Source organism: Balaenoptera physalus, assembly GCF_965194825.1.
Source record: "Balaenoptera physalus genome assembly, chromosome: 1".
NCBI lineage: Eukaryota > Metazoa > Chordata > Mammalia > Artiodactyla > Balaenopteridae > Balaenoptera > Balaenoptera physalus.
Genome location: NC_138882.1, coordinates 112,363,072 through 112,383,630, shown reverse-complemented (window position 1 = coordinate 112,383,630; position 20,559 = coordinate 112,363,072). Strand labels below are relative to the sequence as shown.

At 38.3% G+C, this 20,559-nt stretch overlaps 1 pseudogene across 1 annotated transcript; it reads left to right on the top strand.

Annotated features, from left to right (window-relative positions):
- Nucleotides 1-677: 677 nt before the first annotated feature.
- LOC309668489 (pyridoxal phosphate phosphatase PHOSPHO2 pseudogene) lies at nucleotides 678-11,438 on the top strand (annotated as a pseudogene). Its single transcript has one exon. The product of its transcript is annotated as a pyridoxal phosphate phosphatase PHOSPHO2 pseudogene (transcript).
- The last annotated feature ends 9,121 nt before the right edge of the window (nucleotides 11,439-20,559 follow it).

The following is a 20,559-nucleotide window of genomic DNA, read 5'->3' as shown; positions in this document are numbered from 1 at the left end:
TACTTCTCACTGGCAATGACTAGAAATGGACATCTCTGTCTCCTCTCTGTCTCTATCCCTATCTGTCTGTGTCTATCTCTATATTCCCTCTCTCCAACTTTTTCTTGTTTTCTAAAATCTGATGTTAAAAAAAATTCTTGAGGGAGAGATCAAGATGGTGGAGTAGAGGGATATGGAGCTCACCTCCTCCCACAGATATATCAAAAATACATCTACATGTGGAACAATTCTCACAGAATACATACTGAAAGCTTGCAGAAGATCTCATGCAACCGAAGTTGCAAGAAAGATCTCCGTGAGACCAGCACATCTGTCCCCGGCCATGTTGCCACACTTCCCAGCCTGAGATGTGTGCCTGCTGGTGTGTGCAGCAACTAAGTGCTGAAACTTGGGCTTCAGTGGACAGGCCTAGGGAGAGGACTCAGTTTGGCTGCATGGAGACAGTCCGAAGTGCCTGGATTGTGGCCCGGGCTGTAACTGGGAGTGCATGCAGGACTGAGTGGGGGTCCTCCATAGGATCCCCATTGTCAACATGAGAAGGGAGGGGTGTGGGTCCACCATAGCCACATCATCAGTGTGCTCACACCGGGGCGTGGATATGGCTGTCGCAGGTCTTGCGAACTTTGTGGATGCACATGCAGAGGTGGGCTGAAATCTGAGCTGATTACTAATGCTCCCACAGTGGGTGTGGGGGCATGGCTGTGGCAGGTCTTCGTGTCTGTAGCTTTATGAGTGTGCATGCTTGCCTGAGGAATGCCTGAGCTGATTATTGGTGCTCCCATAGCAGAGGTGGGTCCAGGCACAAGCAGCAGCAAACTTTGTGGACGTGCACACCAGGTGGCAGACAACATCACAGGGTCACATGTCCCAGTGGACAGCTCCTGGGGAAGAGCATGCAGTTGCTTCTTTCCCAGCAGGTAAGCTCCAGTCCCAGCTACCTCATAACACAGCTTAGAACCAGATCTGGTGGCTTCTACTCCAACAATTGGGGAGCAGACGCTGCCCCTGACAGGGCTGTGACAACCACGGAGCAAAGAAGAGGTCCCGCCCAACATCTAGTGCAGGCTGTGGTCACCACAACACCAATCCCACCCCCTATCAAGGCGATAACAGCCAGCACACCCTGAGGAAAGATGTGGCAGGCATCTGTACCAAAAACAGTCCTCACACCAAAAATATTGGACTCATGCAGGCTACACAGGGCCACTACCATACAAAAACAGCCCTTTAAGACCACAGTTTATAACTTTCTCCTAAATTCATAGAGTCAAAGAAATATAAGTAAAATAAAAAAAGCAGAATAACTACTCCCAATTAAAAGAACAAGAGAAGTCCTGTGAAGAACAAGCAATGAAGCAGACCTCTCCAGTCTACAAGACCCCATGTTTAAAAAGGAGGTAATAAAAATGCTGAAGGAATCAAGAAAGACTATTGATAGAAATGCAGATTACTGTAACAAGGAACTAGAAACTATAAAGAGAAGCCAGTCAAAATTCAACAACTCAACTGCTGAGATGAAAATCAAGCTAAAGACCATAAATATCAAACTGAATAATGCAGAAGAGCAAATAAATGATCTGGAAGATAGAATAATGGAAATCACCCAATCAGACCAGCAGACAGAAAGACAAATGAAAAAAAAAAAAAAATGAAAGCAACATACAAGATCTATGGGATAATATAAAGTGTGCCAATCTACACATAATGGAATCCCAGAAGGAGAAGAAAGAGAAATGGGGATCAAAAATGTATTTGAAGAAATTATGGCTGAAAACTTCCCAAACCTAAAGAAGGAAACAGATATTCAAGTATAGGAAGCATAGAGGGTCCCAAACAAGATGAACCTAAACGGACCTACTCCAAGACATATCATAATTAAAATGGCAAAAGTTGAAGATAAAGAGAGGATTCTAAAGGCAGCAAGAGAAAAACAATGAGTCAGTTACAAGGGTATCTCCTTTAGGTTATCAGTTGATTTCTTTACAGAAACTTTGCAGGCCGGAAGGGAGTGGCAAGATATATTCAAAGTTCTGAAAGGGAAAAACCTGCAACCTAGAGTACTCTACCCAGCAAGATTATCATTTAGAATAGAAGGAGAGAGAAAGAATGTCTCAGACAAGTGAAAACTAAAGGAATACAGCAATGCTAGACCTACCCTAAAAGAAATATTGAAAGGTCTTCTCTAAATAGAAAAGAAGCAAGAATCTATAGGAAAGGGAAAGTTACAATAGGAAAGGCAAATATATAAAAGGATCGAAGATCACTTAAATAAGTCAGTACACAGGTTAAAAAATAATCAAAAAAATTCTGTGAAAGTGATTATAACTACAATGAACAGCAAAAGGATAAACATGAAGATGTAAAATAGGATATCAAAATCACAAAATGTGGCCCAGCATGTGAGTGGGGTGGCCCTCACCTGCAGGCACCTGGAGGAAGCCGGAGGACAGAGTCCTTGGGAGCGGCACCGAGGCCAGAATGGCTGCGGATCTCTGGCCTGGGTCAGTGACGAGCCCTGGGGACCCGGCTGGGTCCGGCCTGGTGCTCCCGTCAGTATCCAACGTGCACCTCCCTGGGAACAACAACCGACCAGGTCCCTGTCTCTGGTTCTGGGATGTACCCAGCAGGTTTTCTATCAGATGATCCACTGTAATAATGCTGGAGTTAAGAAGTCTCCATTCCTTTGCTTGGAACCAGAAAACTTTTCCCCCTGCGTATAGAGTAGTAGTAATGTTGGTTAGGAACTGGCTGGTGTTTAAAACTGAAGGTAGTCATGACTGTTAAACTGAAGCTCCATGCTGAAGTAAGGTTAATTGTCTTGGAAATACTAAATTGGGGTAACCCAAATCTGTTTCTGGAGCCATGAAAATTTTGTTGGTTTTTGACTTGGCAGTATAATCATAGATGATAATAGTGACACCTGGATTGTACAATGTGCTCCAGAGAAAAAGCTTCCTATTGAACTACAAGATTCTTATGAAAAAGGATTGTGGACAGAATTTATGGGCAGAGTCTTTAAGTATTTGGGAGATGAAGGTGTAAGAGAAGATGAAATGAAAAGAACAATGATATCAATGCCTTTCACTCCAGGGGTGGTGGAACTTTTAAACTTTATAAGAAAGTACAAGGATAAATTTGACTGGATCATTATTTCAGATTCAAATTCAGTCTTCATAGATTGGGTTTTAGAAGCTACCAATTTTCATGACATGCTTGATAAAGTCTTTACAAATCCAGCAGCTTTTTATAGCAATGGTCATCTCACTGTGGAAAATTATCATGCTCATTCTTGCACTAGGTGCCCCCAAAGTCATTGCAAAAATGTAGTTTTGGTAGAATTTGTAGGTAAACAGTTACAACGAGGAGTGAATTATACACAAATTGTTTACATAGGTGATGGCAGAAATGATGTCTGTCCAGTAACCTTCTTAAAGAAGAATGATGTTGCCATGCCACAGAAAGGATATACTTTACAGAAAACTCTTTCTAGGATGTCTCAAAATCTTGAGCCTATAGAGTCTTCTGTTGTATCTTGGTCTTCAGGTGTTGAAATAATTTCTCATTTACAATTTCTAAAAAAGGAGTAATATGCCAACAATTGAAAAAAAAATCACAAAATGTGGGGAAGAGGACTAAGAAATTGTAGATCTTTTAGAATGTGTTTGAGCTTATATGACTACCAGTGTAAAGGAAGTAGATATAGTTATGGGTTAACATACTTGAAAATCAGGGTAACCACAAATCAAAAACATACAATAGATTCATAAAACCAGAAAGAAAGGAACTCAAGCATAATACAAAAGAAAACCATCAAACCACAAAAGGAAAAAGAAAAGAAAGGAACAAAGAAGAAATACAAAATCAACTGGAAAACAGATTTCAAAAGGCAATAAGTACATACTTGTAGATAATTACTTTAATGTCAGTGGACTAAATGCTGTAATCAAAAGACATAGACTGGGAGATTGGATAATAAAACAAGAACCTACAATATGCTGCCTAAAGGAGACCCACTTTAGGGTGAAAAACACTTACAGATTGAAAGTGAGAGGATGGAAAAAGATATTTCATGCAAATGGAAATGACAAGAAAGTGGGGGTAGCAATACTCATATCAGACAAAATAGACTTCAAAACAAAAGCCATACAGAAAGATAAAGAAGGACACTGTATAATGATAAAAGGATCAATACAAGAAGAAGATATCAACTTGTTAATATATGCACCCGATATAGGAGCACCTAAATACATAAAGCAAATACTAACAGGCATAAAGGGAGAAATTGATGGGAATACAATAATAGTAGAAGACTTTAACACCCCAGTGACATCAATGGACAGATCTTTCAGGCAGAAAATCAATAAGGCAACAGAGATCCTAAATGACACAATATAACAGTTAGACAATTGATATCTACAGGGCACTACGTCGAAAAAAACCCCCCAAACCCAGAATACACGTTTTTTTCAAGTGCACACAGAATGTTCTCTAGGATAGACCACATACAAGGATACAAAACAAGCCTCAAAAAATCTAAGAGGATAGAAATCATTTCAAGCCTCTTTTCTGACCACACGGCATGAAACTAGAAATCAACCACAGAAAGAGAAATGAGAAAAAATGATTTCATGAAGACTAAACAACATGCTACTAAAAACCAGTGGGTCAGTGATGAAATCAAAGAGGAAATTAAAAAATCCTCAAGACATATGACAATAACACAACCATACAAAATCTATGGGATGCAGCAAAAGCAGTTCTAAGAGGGAAGTTCATAGCAATTCAGGCCTTCCTCAAAAAACAGGAAAAATCCCAAATAAACAGCCTAACTTACCACCAAAACAATAGCTATTAGCACAAAAATAGACATATGGATCAATAGAACAGAATAGAGAGCCCAGAAGTAAATCCACACACCTCCTGTCAGTTAATCTTTAACAAACGAGGCAAGAATTTACAATGAAGAAAAGACAGTCTCTTCAGCAAGTGGTGTTGGGAAGGCTGGACAGCCACATGTAAATCAATGAAATTAGAACACACCCTCACACCGTACACAAAAATAAACTCAAAATGGCTTAAAGACTTAAATATAAAACCTGACACCATAAAACTGCTAGAAGAGAACATAGGCAAAACATTCTCTGACATAAACTGTAGCAATATTTTCTTAGACTAATCTCCCAAGGCAAAAGAAATGAAAGCAGAAATAAACAAATGGGGCCTAATCAAACTTAGAAGTTTTTGCACAGCAAAGGAAACTGTAAACAAAATGAAAAGACAACCTACACACTGGGAGAAAATACTTGCAAGCGATGTGACTGACGAGGGCTTAATTTCTAAAATATACAAACAGCTCATACAGCTCAATATCAAAATAAAAACAAACAAACCCTATCAAAAAATGGGCAGAAGACCTAAATAGACATTTCTCCAAAGAAGATACGCAGATGGCCAACAGGCACATGAAAAGATGCTCCACATCGCTAATTATTAGAGACATGCAAATCAAAAGTACAATGAGGTATCACCTCACACTGATCAGAATGGCCATAATTAAATAGTCTACAAATAATAAATGATTTAGAGAGTGTGAAGAAAAGGGAACCCTCCTACACTTGGTGGGAATGTAAATTGGTGCAGCCACTATGGAGAACAGTATGGAGGTTCCTTAAAAAACTAAAAATAGAGTTACCACATGAGCCACCAATCCCACTCCTGGGCATATATCTGGAAAAGATGAAAACTCTAATTCAAAAAGATACATGCACCCCAGTGTTCATAGCAGCACTATTCACAATAGCCAAAACATGGAAACAACCTAGGTGTCCATTGACTAATGGATAAAGAAGATGTAGTATGTAGGTATGTAGGTGTGTGTGTGTGTGTATATATATATATATATATATATATATATATATATATATATATATATATATATATATATAAAATGGAATATTACTCAGCCATAAAAGAAGAATGAAAAAATGTCACTTGCAGAAACATGGATGGACCTAGAGATTATCATACTAAGTGAAGTCAGACAGAGAAAGACAAATATTATATGATATCCCTTATATGAGGAATATAAAACAATAGTACAAATGAGCTTATTTACAAAACAGAAACAAACTCACAGATATTGAAAACAAACATGGTTACTGAAAGGGAAGGGAGCGGGGGAGGGATAAATAAGGAGTCTGGGATTAACAGGTACATATTACCATATATAAAATAGATGAACAATAAAGATTTACTGTACAGCACAGGAGCTATATTCAGTATCTTGTAACAACCTATGAAAAAGTATAGAAAAAGAATATATATATAAGTATATAACTGAATCACTTTGCTGTACACCTGAAACTAACATAATACTGTTAAATCAACTATATCAATTAAAAAAAATTCTTTAGTATGTATATAAAAACCGCATTCTTGAATTGGGGAGATCTGGCTGATTATCTGAGTAAAATTTAGGGGTCTAAGTGGATACTCTTCTTTTTGGATTCTAGCAGGTCATGGGGTACTTAAACATGGTACCTAAGCGGGCCCAGATAGAGAGAGTCTCCTATTTGAGCCTTTTCAGAATAGCAAGTCTTTTAAAGTGATGTCTATCAGGGATTGTTCCTGTTTTTGTCAGGCAAGCAGGACTTAACTTTTGTCTTACAGAGGGTGGACCTGTAGTCTCTTTTCCTTATGAAGGGGAACTTTTTATTTAAAGAGAATGCAGTCTTCTTTTATCATATATGGCCTTAGGTCTCATTGACTCATTTCTACTGAATGGATGTCTGCACACACACATTTGTATGTATCCAGCTATCATGTATCTATGTGTTTATTTACATTTCACAACTGGCAAATGGCCATAGTAAAATAAAAAAAAAAAAATGAAAAAGCAAGAGACAAAAACAAAACAACAAATTATTTGAAATCCCATCCAGAAAGAACCACTGTGTTACTTTGTTGTGTATACTTGGAGTTTCTTGTATACACTTTCTTGTGTATACTATGTTTTCCTGGGCAAATATATACATACATATATACATATATGTGTGTGTGTGTGTTACCAAAGTAAGATCATACCAAAATATTACTCTGTAATCTGCTTTTTTTCACTGAATAATATTTTGTGGTTATCCTCGCTCGACAGTAATTGTAGACCTACATCTTCTTTTTTAATGTCTGCCTAGTATTTTGTAGGCAGTAATTGTAGACCTACATCTTCTTTTTTAATGTCTGCCTAGTGTTTTGTAGGGGAACAAAATTTGCCACTCCAAAATGTCTCTTTGGCATACTGATTGTTTTGAGCTGAAAACAATTCAAGACTCAAAAGACTCAGGAAGAAACTTTGACCTTCCCCCTAGCTGCTAAAGAGTGTAGATAGAATGCCTGTTCCAGAAAGGAGCCATCACCATAGGTAACTGTGTGAACTAGATGTGTAGACAGGGAAGAACCTAGCAAAGTCTGTCTGTTAAAACTCCTGTGTCCCATAGTCTCTGCATGGCCCCTGCAAACATTTGCTTTTCCATCTCTATGTTAATTGCCTTCCTCCCCTTTGAACTTCCAAACAATAACTCCCAACTTCCTCTTTTGTCTTTAGCTGAAGATGGTAGTTAAGGTGAGGGTTTCAGCCTTTTGGGTGAGTTACTGAGTTTTCCTGGGTCTCTCCCATGTATACATGTCATTAAACTTTTGTGTGATTTTTCACACCATTAAATGCTTATATTATTTTAAGTTATGGTATTATAATTATTAAGTTGATAGATATCCTCATACAAGTATCTTTGTGCATTTGTTTAATTATTTGGATAAATTCCTAGAAGTGTGATTTCTGAGTCAGTGGTTTTGGGATGCTTTTGACATACATTGCCAGACAGCACTCCAGAAAGGTTGTACCAATTACTGCAATTTTTTTGCAGGTATAATTTATACATACTAAAGTGCACAAACCTGACGTGTATTGCTCAATTAATTTTTACAAATGTATGTACCTGTGTAACCACCATTCAGATCAAGATGTAGAACATATCCGTCACCCCAGAAAGCTCCCCCTTGAGGTAACCACTATTCTGACTTTTGCTGCCGTGGATTACCTTTGTTCTTGAACTTCATATAAATGGAATCATGTAATGCATACTTTCATATGTCTGGCTTTTTTTGCTCAACATAATATTTTGGGGATTCATTCTTATTGTTGCCTATATCACTATTCCTTTTTTTAAAATTTGAGAATAGTACTTATTTCATTGTATAAATGTGCCATAGACATTTTTAATCCATTCCCCTGCTGATGGGTATTTGTGTTGTTTCAAATTTGAGGCTACTGTGAATCAAGTTGCTGTGAACAGCATTCTACATGTCTTTTTGTGAATATATTCATTCATTTCTGATGGTTACATATTAAATAGTGGCATTGCTGGGCCATAGGGTAGGCATATATTTAGCTTTATTAGATACTGCTAAATTGAGTATTAATTTGAGCATAAATTGAGGCAATTTACCTTCTCCCAGCAATGTACTAAAAGTTCTAGTTCCTCAACACCTGAAAGTCCTTTTTCTAGCCTTCTCTAGCCATCTTGCTCTAGTTATGGTGGGAAACATTTACCTCCTCCCTATCTTTGATTATATGCTTAATCCAGCTCTTACTAAACTCATTTATTCATTAATTCTTGTATTTAGTTAATAAATATTTATTAAGCAATTATTATGTGCCTGGTACTATATTAAGCCTTGTACATACAAAGATAAGAACAAGTTCTTAAGGAACTTATAGTCTAGTAGAAAAGGCAGATACAAGCACCTAGTTAAAGTGTGTGATGAATGCAACAGCATAAGCATGTACCTGTGCAGAAGCACATGGTCATACAAAAAAAGAATAATATTAGACGGTGAGAGAGAGGGAGTGGCAAACAAGAGCCTTGAGGTTCTACAAAAGAGGTGATAATCGTAATTAACATCTGTTGAACACATGTTATCCTACATACTATGCTAAAAGCATAGTCTCATCCTAGTTAGTCTTTGGTGTAGGTTATATTATTACTATGCTCATCTTACAAATGAATCAACTGAGGCCTGGAGAAGTTAAGCAGCTTATCCACAGTCACACAACTAGTAGGTGAGGAAGTTGGGATTTGAACCCGGGAAGTCTGACTCTGGAGCATACAGGAGACCCCTGCCGAGATGATGTGTGAGCAGAGGAGTTTTGGAGAAGGCTTTCTAGGTAGTGATAGCAGCTGTACACAGGCAGGAAAATAAGATACAGTCTGGCAAGTCTGAGGAACCTCCAGCAAGAGGCCCGAGGGAACATGGTAATCAGCAAGAAGAGATTGGATATGAAAGCTGGCAGGGGCCAGATCCGGGGTGAAGTGAAGTTGGAGTTCCTATGATGGCTTTTCACTGGAGAGCACCTCTCCCTCTGCCCCATCACTGCATACCAAACAATATTTAAAATGTTTCATCATGTTGTTGAATGAGCCATTTGGGCACACTTACCAAATAACTGAGCATTCCAGTGGAGCGGGAAGAATTACTTGCAAGTATGGGAGCAGACCCTGGTTTCCAACATGATGGCTCCCACAGTGCCTGCCTGCCCGGTGCGTTCTGTTGAGTACACCCATCTGCTGGTGAGACGGCAGCTTTCAGATGAGCCGAGGACAGTGTTCCCCAGCCCTCCCAAAGGGTCCAGTTATAAAAGGATAAAACCCACACAGTGTTCCAATGTGTAGTGCAATGGGCAACGCCAGGTTTTGCTAAAATAGGATTAAGTTAAGAAACGCACACTGTGAAGCATTTGTCTGGTTAAATAATTTAACAGTTCTTGCGTTCCTGCTTCAGTTTCAACAGAAAACGCTTCTCTGGGGGGTTCTCCTTGCGCACATCATCAGACTAATCATGTGGAAGCCTGACTGGTGCCAGTTGGATTGGGGGAGAGCGGGTGGGTGCCTGGTGGTCCCCATGATGATGGGAAAGGAGGCAACGCAAAGTATACCTTTGGGGAAAATGCAAACTTTTCTGCCTGCGGAGTGAGAGTGTGTGTTAGTATGCAGAGCCTGTTGGCCCATTGTTGGAGACTCCAGCTTTCTCAGCAGAATGTCTGGCAGATGGCTTGCATTTGCACTCGCCTTCTGGAGAAGGAATTCGCTACCAACAACATAAGCCGCAGCTTTTCTTTTCAGAATTTACAACAAATTGGCCAGAATGGCAATTTAAAAAAAACATTAGCATCACTATTTCCACATTCCCTTTCTGAATAGGGTAAATGATTCCCTCTCCAACTGTGTCATTTGCACGTTTTTTCCCCCAAATGTTTATTAAAATGATTTAGGTATTTCATTATGCAAAATGACTTTTATAAAAAGACCTTTCTTTTTGCCCCACCGTCACACATAATTTCTTTTGTCACTTGTTATAGAGTGGAGTTATGTGAAGCTAGGACATATTATTTGTTCTAGTCTGTTTTGGATAATTTATTACATTAAGAAACCAATAATTTTCGAATATAATCAGATTTAAGTTTTTAATAAGATTCATCTTCCCATTCACACTTGCTTAATTTAAGGATATTAAATCTGCTCAGGAATGAGCTGCCTCTCAAAGTCTTGTGTGCCCATTAAAGGGCTTTATTCCTGATGTGTTAATAGGATTTAATTACATTACCGTCTTCATGCAGAGTCACAGTGCGATAGTTAACTGTGATAAGCCAAGCAAACAATAGCCTGAAAAGGAAGTGGTGTATAGCAGTTGGTTTATCCGCTTAGAAAATCAAGATGATTATTATTTTAAAATTGATGGTTGCATGCATTTGCATCATGTTTAGTTCAAATGCTGAAGAGAACAAACTTTCCCTTTCCTTTAAAAAGAAAATCACTTAAAAGGCCACCCACATAAAAGGTGAACAATAAACATTTAACAGAAACTACTTAATTGCCATTTATCTGTTGAATTGCAATGAGATTTTTACTATCGACTACAGAGAGATTTGTTTCAACAATTTACCCTGCTATTCTTTTGTCTTTTTGACTATCACATCCGTGATTTGGGGTTCAGAGTAATAGCTGTGTTCCTTGTTAAGAAGTAATGACTTTAAAATTGATCTTTTATCCTGTCTTACTTTTTTTTTCTTACTTCTGCTCCTGCTCTTGCCCCTGTACCCCTTCCCAAGTTTCCCAATTAGTTTAATGACAGACAGCAGGGCTTCAGGCTTCATGCTTCTATGGCTTGATGAGAGTAGAAGTCAGGATGCAGCCCTCAGTAAATCTTGTCAATTTCTCCATCAAGATCATTTGCATTGGTTGGAAGTGTTGACTTCTGTGAATTTCCGTTTCATGTGAACTTGACAGAACTCACTACTTTTGCTCCATCACAGATGCCTGTGAAATAGAAGAATGACTTTTAGAGCATTCCAATGAATTAAAAAAAAAAAGGAAAAAGAAAAAGAACCCAGCAATATGTTATCTGGTTGAACTTTTCACTTCCAAAGTGATTGACAACTTCTGACACGTTTTCATGAGAGATCATAGACCTGGCAAACAAAATTTGAGATGATATACAGTCTTGCTTTACTTTGTTAAAATCTGTTATGGAAGTAGGAAAAAAAAGTATGAAAAGGCTTCAGAGGTTTTTTTTTTTTTTTTTTTTTTTTTTTTTTTTGCTGAGCCAAGTTGGTGGGAGGTGGAGAAAATGGGAAGAGATTGAAGATTGCCTGCACTATTGTTCTGCTTCTCTCAGAGCCACTCCACTTTTGTCTCTTCTATGTGTTGGGATTTTGAATATGTTTTTAAAGCAGTTCTATTTTCCAAAAAACTTTGAAAATCAAAGAACATCATTTACTGTTGTCAGGGAGGAAGAAATTTTCCTCTACCCTACTAAGGTTCTTCTGGCTAGTCTAAGAATTAAATTGGCGTGAGACAGATTAACAGGAGAAATTCACACAAAAGAAGTTTAAAAACATGCATACATGGGAGAGACCCAGGAAAACTGAGTAACTCACCCAAAATGGCTGAAACCCTCACCTTAACTACCATCTTCAGCTAAAGACAAAAGATGGTGTTGGGGTAGTGGCTTGGGACTTCAAAAAGGAAGAAGGCGATTGACATGGAGATGGAAGAGTAAACGTTTGTTAAATGTTTGCTGGGTCATGCAGAGACAATGGGACACATAGTGGAATTTTAACAAACAGACTTTGCTAGGTTTCTTCCTGTCTATGCTTAGTTCGCACTATATTTATCTATGCTGATGAGTCCCTTCCCGGAATAGGTCCTCTATCAACATTCTTTAGGTAGTTAGGGTGAAGGTCACAGAGATTTTTCCTGAGTCTTTTGGGCTTTAAAATAATCAACCTAAATGAGTCCTCGTGCCAAAGAGACACATTTTGGGGTGGCAGTTTTTTCTCCCCTTCCCTGTCCATCCCTCAGCCTGTAGTTTATGGTTACCACCAAGACTCCAGTGCAGATTCTTCCAGAACTGGCTCTGAGCACAGTAGAACTGGGAAGGCAGCTGAGGCCCCTCCTCTGCTGAGGTTCTGTGCACTTCTCCTGGTCTGCTGTATCCTCAGGTTTGTGTTAACTCATATCTGTGTTGCTGGCTCTTTGTTTGGGCAAATGGCCACTGCACTTGTTCTATCTTCAATTTCTGCTCAAATGTACTCTCTTCCATGAAATCTTTTCCTAACTTTCAAGTTGCAATTGATTTCTTTTCTTCTTGTGCTCCCTATGCTACACTTAACTGTTTCTACCTTCTATCTGTGACCAGATCTGTTTCTTACACTAGCTGTTGAGTTCTTAAATCCAGAGACAGGGTCTTGTTTATCTTTAAATGAAATATCAAATAAGAGATAACCCAAATAAATTCTAGCATGTGGGTGCTCAACAATGCTAATTCTTTTTTCACCTTCAGCATCCAGCAGATTTCTTTTAGGATATAGGTTATGCTTAATACATATTTGGAAAATCGAATGTTTCATTTTCCTTCTAGGTATTTGGACTTCGATTAGGAAATTTCCTTGTATTCTTTGGTACTTCTACGTAATTTTTGTTTTTGTCAGTTCTCTTACTCATCATCATTGTGACATTGTATTATATGCTATTACTCTTGACTTGTACTGATATAAATTTTCCTTTTCCTGTTCCAACTTTGCTTCCTCTTCTCTTATCCCCTACTCTTTCCCAGCTACAGTGTAGGGGAAGAAATATTTTTCCCCTCTCTATTCCTAGGTTCAGTGGCTGGGGCTCACGAATCAAACTGATGAAAGACAGATTCACAAGAGGAAACCAGTTTTAATTACATACATATGCACAGGAATTCACAAAGACAAATATGGCTCCAGGAGGTGACCAGATGATTGATGTTTATATACCATCTTAGGCTAAACAAAGAAGTGAGTTTTGGGCTTCTGGGCAGGCGAAGTGAGTTAAGGAAAGGTGAGAGGAGGAAGTATATGGTAAATAAGGGTTTACCTTCTTATGCAGAAAAGAGGCTCTCAGGTGATAAGAATTATCTCCAGCAATAGCTCTCTTCCTAGACATTTTACAAATGGAAGTTTTCTTTATAAATGTAAATTTCGTTTACAAAAAAGGAAATTTATACTTTATTTTTAGGCAGTTAGGGGAAGCTAAACAGCTTTACCTGCATTTGCTGGTTCTCAGTTGCCTTTAACTCAAAATAATTCATATACCAAAGTGGCATATTTTGGAGTGGCATGTTCTAGTGCCCTTAATTAACATGTTCCTATCAATATTTATATTGACTCTAAATTATAATATATAGGTGTGGCTCTCCTAGAATCTCCTACTTACCCCATTTTTGTAGCATTCCTTCAACTGTCAATTCCTGCATGTTCCTACTATGTCCTCAGACATTGAAGTCCACAGTGGGAATACAAAAATAAGAAATTTTGTTATCCTCAAACTTATATAACTAGATTATAACTGAGTGGGAGAGACAGCAAACATGAATGCAGAAAACTGTAATATTCTAAGCTAAATGAAGTATAGTTTCTACCAGTTTAGCAGATCGTAATAGTCCTTAATAAAATATTAATGCACTTTATTTATTTACATAGTTAATTATAAACACAATTAACATTATTTCCTCAGAGTTCATACTTAGTGAATCTAATCTGAATGAATCCATAAGAGGGCAATGAATAGTTGTCCACACTCATATAGTTTTTCAAAAGCTGTAAGCAAATACCGTCAAAAGGCTATCCCTGTGATTTTGTGGTTACTGAAAAGGCAACCAAATAGAAGACTATCTTATCATAATTAACAAAGTTAGAGATAGATCGCAGAAGATTAGAGATAGAACAAAGAGCATGTAGAGTATGAGGCGAGCATACAAGTTCACTGCTGAGCAACCCTGTTTTCCTACTCTGAGTTCCTCCGTGTGGATAACAGCCTGACGATTATCATTATTTACATCCTATACATCTATTTGAGTTATTACCCTCCAGTATTTTACTTCCTCCTACACCTCATTTCAATCATTCTTTTGTTTCTTCTATCTTCACTTCCCTGGAGCTTCATTTCAGTGTTGCAGTCTACTTGATCACTTCTCTACTGTTCAAGTAGCATTTCTTCTAGAGTTTCTCATAGCCAGACCATGTGCACATGTGCGCACGTGCACGCGCACGCGCACACACACGCACACACACACTAACTTGCACAATGGTAAAGAGAGGCCATGTCATGCGTGGACAGTGAAAAGTTGTTTGGTGCGGTTGAAGTACAGGGGCAGTGTGGGGAGAAAAGGGTGGGAGGTATATAGGGGATAGTACAGGTGATGAAGACCCAAGGGAGCTGGACTGAACGCAGAAGAAAATTCTGGATTCACAGTATGGGAACAGGAACTATTGTACAATCACACGTTAATTTTCAAAATAGGCATGTTGTGCAAAAGTAAAGTGAATTTCTAAATCTCTTTTAATTTTTTTTTAATGAAAAATATTAGAGTCATGTGTTTGGAGAGAAATTTGGTCCTAATGTATTAGAAAATAAAACTTAAAGTCTACTGGTGTCTGCTTCTCCTTTTCCTCTTTCAGGGTCCAGTTCCAAATTTCCCTAGTGATCTATATTTCCCTTGAAGTTTTGTGGTACCAGTTAGATGCCATCTTTGTAATGTTTTTTAATATTAAGAAAAATTATTGAAAATCTGTAAATTAGACTTAAGAGGACAATTACATATCCATTCTAGGTTTATTTACTTTTCTGAGATAATGTATCATTCATTGATTTATTATTGAGGGCCTGAAACAGATAGACTGCCAGATATTTCTCCAGCAAAAATGGGTTTCTTTGGGATCAGCAGAGAATTGCAATTCAGAGTCTGCAATCATGGCAAGCCATGTGCAAGTCCCCCACTGCAAGGGAAAGAGAACCCTCTTATAGAGGGGAAAAGGAAGTTGGGAGGGCTACAGTAAACAGTCCATGGCTTTTCATTGGCTGAATCCTTGCAAGGAAAAAAGAAGAGTCTTTCTTCTTCCTGCTGGGCTCTGCTATTGTCGCAGGGTATGAGAGCTCCCCTTCTGGTCTCCTGACTCAGTTTAATTGAGGTTTCTGTTTATTAATTTTATACACTATCTACTATTTTTTAAAAATTTATTTATTTTATTTTTGGCTGCGTTGGGTCTTCATTGCTGTGCACGGGCTTTCTCTAGTTGTGGCGAGTGGGGGCTACTCTTCGTTGTGGTGCATGGGCTTCTCATTGCAGTGGCTTCTCTTGTTGCGGAGCACGGGCTCTAAGCATGTGGGCTTCAGTTGTTGTGGCACGCGGGCTCAGTAGTTGTGGCTCATTGGCTCTAGAGCACAGGCTCAGTAGTTGTGGTGCATGGGCTTAGTTGCTCTGCGGCATGTGGGACTTCCCGGACCAGGGCTTGAACCCGTGTCCCCTGCATTGGCAGGTGGATTCTTAACCACTGCACCACCAGGGAAGCCCCTACATTATATACTATTAATTAAGGGCTTGAACCATGTGAAGTTATATGTTGACTCATACATTTGTATCTAGTTTTGATGGAAATTATTTTTGTTCAGCAGGTAAGGTAACCCAAAAGTTTTGATTTAGTGCCTTAGAGGACTCAACCAGTTTGTATCTAATTTAACAATCTTATTTTAATATTCTTTATCATTTCTTTATAAAATTTCTACTGGTGCTCTTTAAGTTAGTTTACCATCTTACTGTTTTCTTTGTTAATTTATGAGCACAATACATTCTTTCACATGGGTTCATTTTATTTTGTATAAGAGTCATGTTTTTGGCTATTTTAGAGGAACAGTATACTTTGATAATATAATCATAAATTCTTCATAGGCTTTAAAAAACTAAAATACCAGAACTTGTGTGCCCACAGAGTCATCAGAACTAGTTTATGAGCCATGTGCATTTGATAGTTCTGATTCATTTTGATCTAAAATAATACTTTACAGCTTGATTATCCTCCTTGGTTAGTAGGTATCTTTGTATAGTATGTGTTTTTTACCTCCCAAATCCAAACCTTTAAAAAGGATAGGAATTTGTTACCACTGAGGATATGTGGGAAAAAAGCAGTGATATAGGATCTGAGGGAGGTTATAAAACAGGACTTTCTTAAATGCTTTTGTTAAAGGCAGCATTTGGGAGTATATCTATAGCTTTCCAGGCAAATACTATGGTTTAGTTCAATTCAACTAACTTTCATGGGGCATTTACCCTGGACCAGGCACTGTGAATGGGCCTGGGGATATAAAGATGAATGGGTTGTAGTTGTTGGATTCAGATATTTATAGCAGAATATAAGGCAAACAGCAGTGTGTGTATGTATGTGTATAGATATATAGTGTTTTTTTCCAAGTTCCACTGCAGAGGAGAAAATGATTTGTTTCATCTATAGCTATTAAGGAGTGACATCACATGGGCTTCTTTCTAGGAATAAATTGGTGTTCCTCCAGCTGACGAGTTTGGGGGAAGAAAATGTGCAAGTGTGGTATTAAGGGGCTTGACATATTTGGAGCACTGGATGTGGTTCAGCATTACTGGAGCATAAGTTCAAGGTGGAGTGATGAGAAGGATGAAGGGGTGAGCTAAGTAGGAGTTGGCTCATGGAGGACCTACGGAGGACTTTGAACACTGTATTGCTTCCTTTGTTGCTGTAATGAATTACCACAAATGTAGTGGCTTAAAGCCACAAATGTATTCTCTTACAGTCTGAAGGTAAAAAGTCTAAAATGGATCTGCAGGTTTGTGTTTCTTCTGGAGGCTCTAGTGAGGAATCTGTTTCCTTGCCTTTTCCAACATCTAGAGGACACCTGCCTTCCTTGGCTTGTGCTCTGTGCCCCTCACCCCCATCATTCTGTTGTTACTTACTTTCTCTGACTCTGACCCTTCTACTTCTCACTTATAATGACTCTTGTGATTACATTGGGCCCACCTGGATAATTCCAGATAGTAATCTCCCCATCTTAAGATCCCTAACTTAATCATATCTGCAGAGTCCCTTGTGCCTTATAAAGTTACATATTCACAGATTTCAGAGATTAGTATGTGGACATCTTTGGGAGGTCATTATTTAGCCTACCACAAGCAGTATTATTACAGTTTGGGGAAACCATTTGAAGACTGTGAACAGATACTGTATTGACATAGTGGTTCTGAAGGTCAACTGGAGTGTTGCAAGTGATTCAGATCAGTATCTCTGAGATGGGTCTGGGAGCAGTAGTCTTAACCGGCATCCAGGTGATTCAGATGCAGGTGGTTTTGGAATCACTCCTTGGGAGACACTGTTTTGATGGCTGGATGGATAAGGGACTAGAGAGGGAAGAGTTTAGAGCCAACAAGATTTGTTGGTAGACGATTGCAGTAGCACACAGTAGAAGGTAAATAATACATTTGTTGATCAACAAAAACCTTCCAAAGGCCCTGAGAGAGTATAGTATATTCATTAAGAGCATGTATGATGGGTACATGTTAGCATATATATACTACTATATATAAAAGAGATTAAACAACAGAGACCTACTGTATACCACAGGGACCTATACTCAATATTTTGTAATAACCTATAAAGGAAAAGAATCAAAAAAATAGATATATATGTATGTATATCTGAATCACTTTGCTGTACACCTGAAACTAACACAACATTGTAAATCAACTCCATTTCAATAAAAAAAATTAAAAAAAAGAGAGCATATATGATGGAGTCAGACAGATCTGGTTTTAATTTTATCACTTATACTTGTCATCTTGGCAAGTTACTTCATTTCTTTAAGTCTCAATTTTTTTAATCTGAAAGTGGGAATAATAATACCTATCTTATGTGGCAGTTTTGAGGATTAAATACAATGTGTCAGAAAAGCACTTGGCGCAGTGCCTGGTAAATAGTAAGCACTCACAAATAATGGCTACTGTTTTAAGTATCATTATATCTAAAGGACAGATGTTATTTTCTAGCAAAATGCTCAATTTAATTCTAAAATAAATGCAGAATATCTGTGAGATATTCGTCTGTTTGTCATACACTTAACCTGAAGCTCTACAGAAAACAAAACAACAACATGAAAAACTCAGAAGTGCCCCTGGAACAGAGTCAGCACACCTTGCTTCTTAAATGTATAAAGCATTCCTCAGGACATGTTACTCTTTGGTTCTTCAGATCCTGTTTTCTGGCACTTTGTGGGCCCGAAGGGGATGATCAGCCTAAAGGCAGAGGATGTAGACAGAGCAGAGGCAAAGCATCAAATGCAACAGAGAATGAGTAGCCGTTAGGAGAGACCACTTGTTAGAACACGCATGTGGAAATAATGGAAAGTCCTATCTGCCAAAATATTGGAAGCAAGAAAATTTAATAAAACAGGACTTTGAGTTCAGAAACTCCTCTACTTATAACTTATAGAGAATTTTAGGAATTTTCAGAGAAATGAGATCAAAATTTGTCTCAGAAGAAAGATGTTCCAGCTTTTCCAGCCAGACAACTTTAGTGGTCACATGTGGGCATTACAACAAAGGGCAGTAGAGTGTTTCTTTGTGTTTATGAATAAATAGGTTTAGGAATAGCCTTTCAGCGCTAACCTGTGATCAGGTACAGGAGCTTCTGCTTTGTGATACAAATGGATTCCCTTTTTTACTAATTAAGTGATGGAAAATCACCCTTAAGAAAGTTTCTGTGTAATGAGGCAAACACATTTGCTCGCTGAAGAAGGTGGTTGGGGGAGGTGATTGCGTCAGTGGGTGGGAGACAGGAGCAGAGTGAAGCCATTGGTGGCAGGTGGTACCAACCCTATCCCTTCATTCCTGCTTGTAGATGTGTCCACTTAGGTTGACTGGGCAGCCCACTTGGTAGAACACTTTGTTAGGAGAGAAAAGTGATCACCTATACCAAAATCCAAAGGGAATGTTTAGCCTACTTAAAATAAGAAATTGCTTTCAGGATAAGAAATTGCTTTCAGGTAGGAACTATCTGTTGACATTCAAATAATTGCTATACACTGCTTGTTGACAGTCACGCTTAATTATTCATTAAAGTTAGTCCCTAAAAGGCCTGTACTTACCAATTTTTTGTTAATCTAGTTTATGAGACTACATTTTGAACCATATCAAAACTGTATTTTGGGGAAATATTTCACAGTTCCATTTGAAATAATATGGTTGTACTGAATTATCCCATTTTGCAGATGAAGAAATTAACAGACCCTGTTTTACCTTTGAGACTAGTACTTTTCTGCTAGATATGGAAAGGTAGACATACCCAAATAACATGTGGCCCTTGGCGTGTCAGAACTTTAGCAGTAAGTGACCATGACAACATCATTAAACCATAGCAGAAAAGTAGCTGTACCTATCTTTAATTAACCAGTAAATACTCTTCAAAGGTTTTAAGATACCTTTATGGCACTGACCTTAGGCAAAAAATCTGGAAAGAGAACATTCAGCAAGATGTGTTCTCAGCGAGAGGAGGGTACATTTCAATTTGGCAAACTTGACCAGCTGGCTCATCAAGATTTCTGTTTCTGATGAATGGATAAGCCTTTGACTGACCTCCTCTCTCTACTGCTGAGGTTGCTTTTTGGGGTTTCTCCGTTTATTTACACCTCACCATAGGGTGGATGTCAGTATTGGTCATGGGTTCAACCTCCAATTGCAGCTCTTAGGGAGACTGGGGAAGGAAGGATAGAATGAGGTCTGTGGGTTATTTGTTGCTCTGTATCCTTGCTGTAGTCCCCAGTGCCATCTATCAAGTGTCTGTGGGTTGGCCCCAAGGCCCCTCAAAGTGAGCTGGGCTGAAATGAAAGGTAAATCATACAAAGATGAGACGTCTCTTTTTGCTGGAATGGAAGACTGAATTCACATTGCAAAGAAAAAAATAGAATGTTTTATACAGACTTAGTAATATTGTTTTATCTTAGCAAATGTTTTTGTGTTGTGTGTGTATGTATGTACACACTTGTAACATATTCTCTAAATATATTTTTAGTAATTTAAAATTTAATTCCAAAAAAATTGTAGGGGAAGGGATAGTTCTGAACTCATTCTATGAGGCCACCCTCACTCTGATACCAAAACCAGACAAAGATATCACAAAAAAAGAAA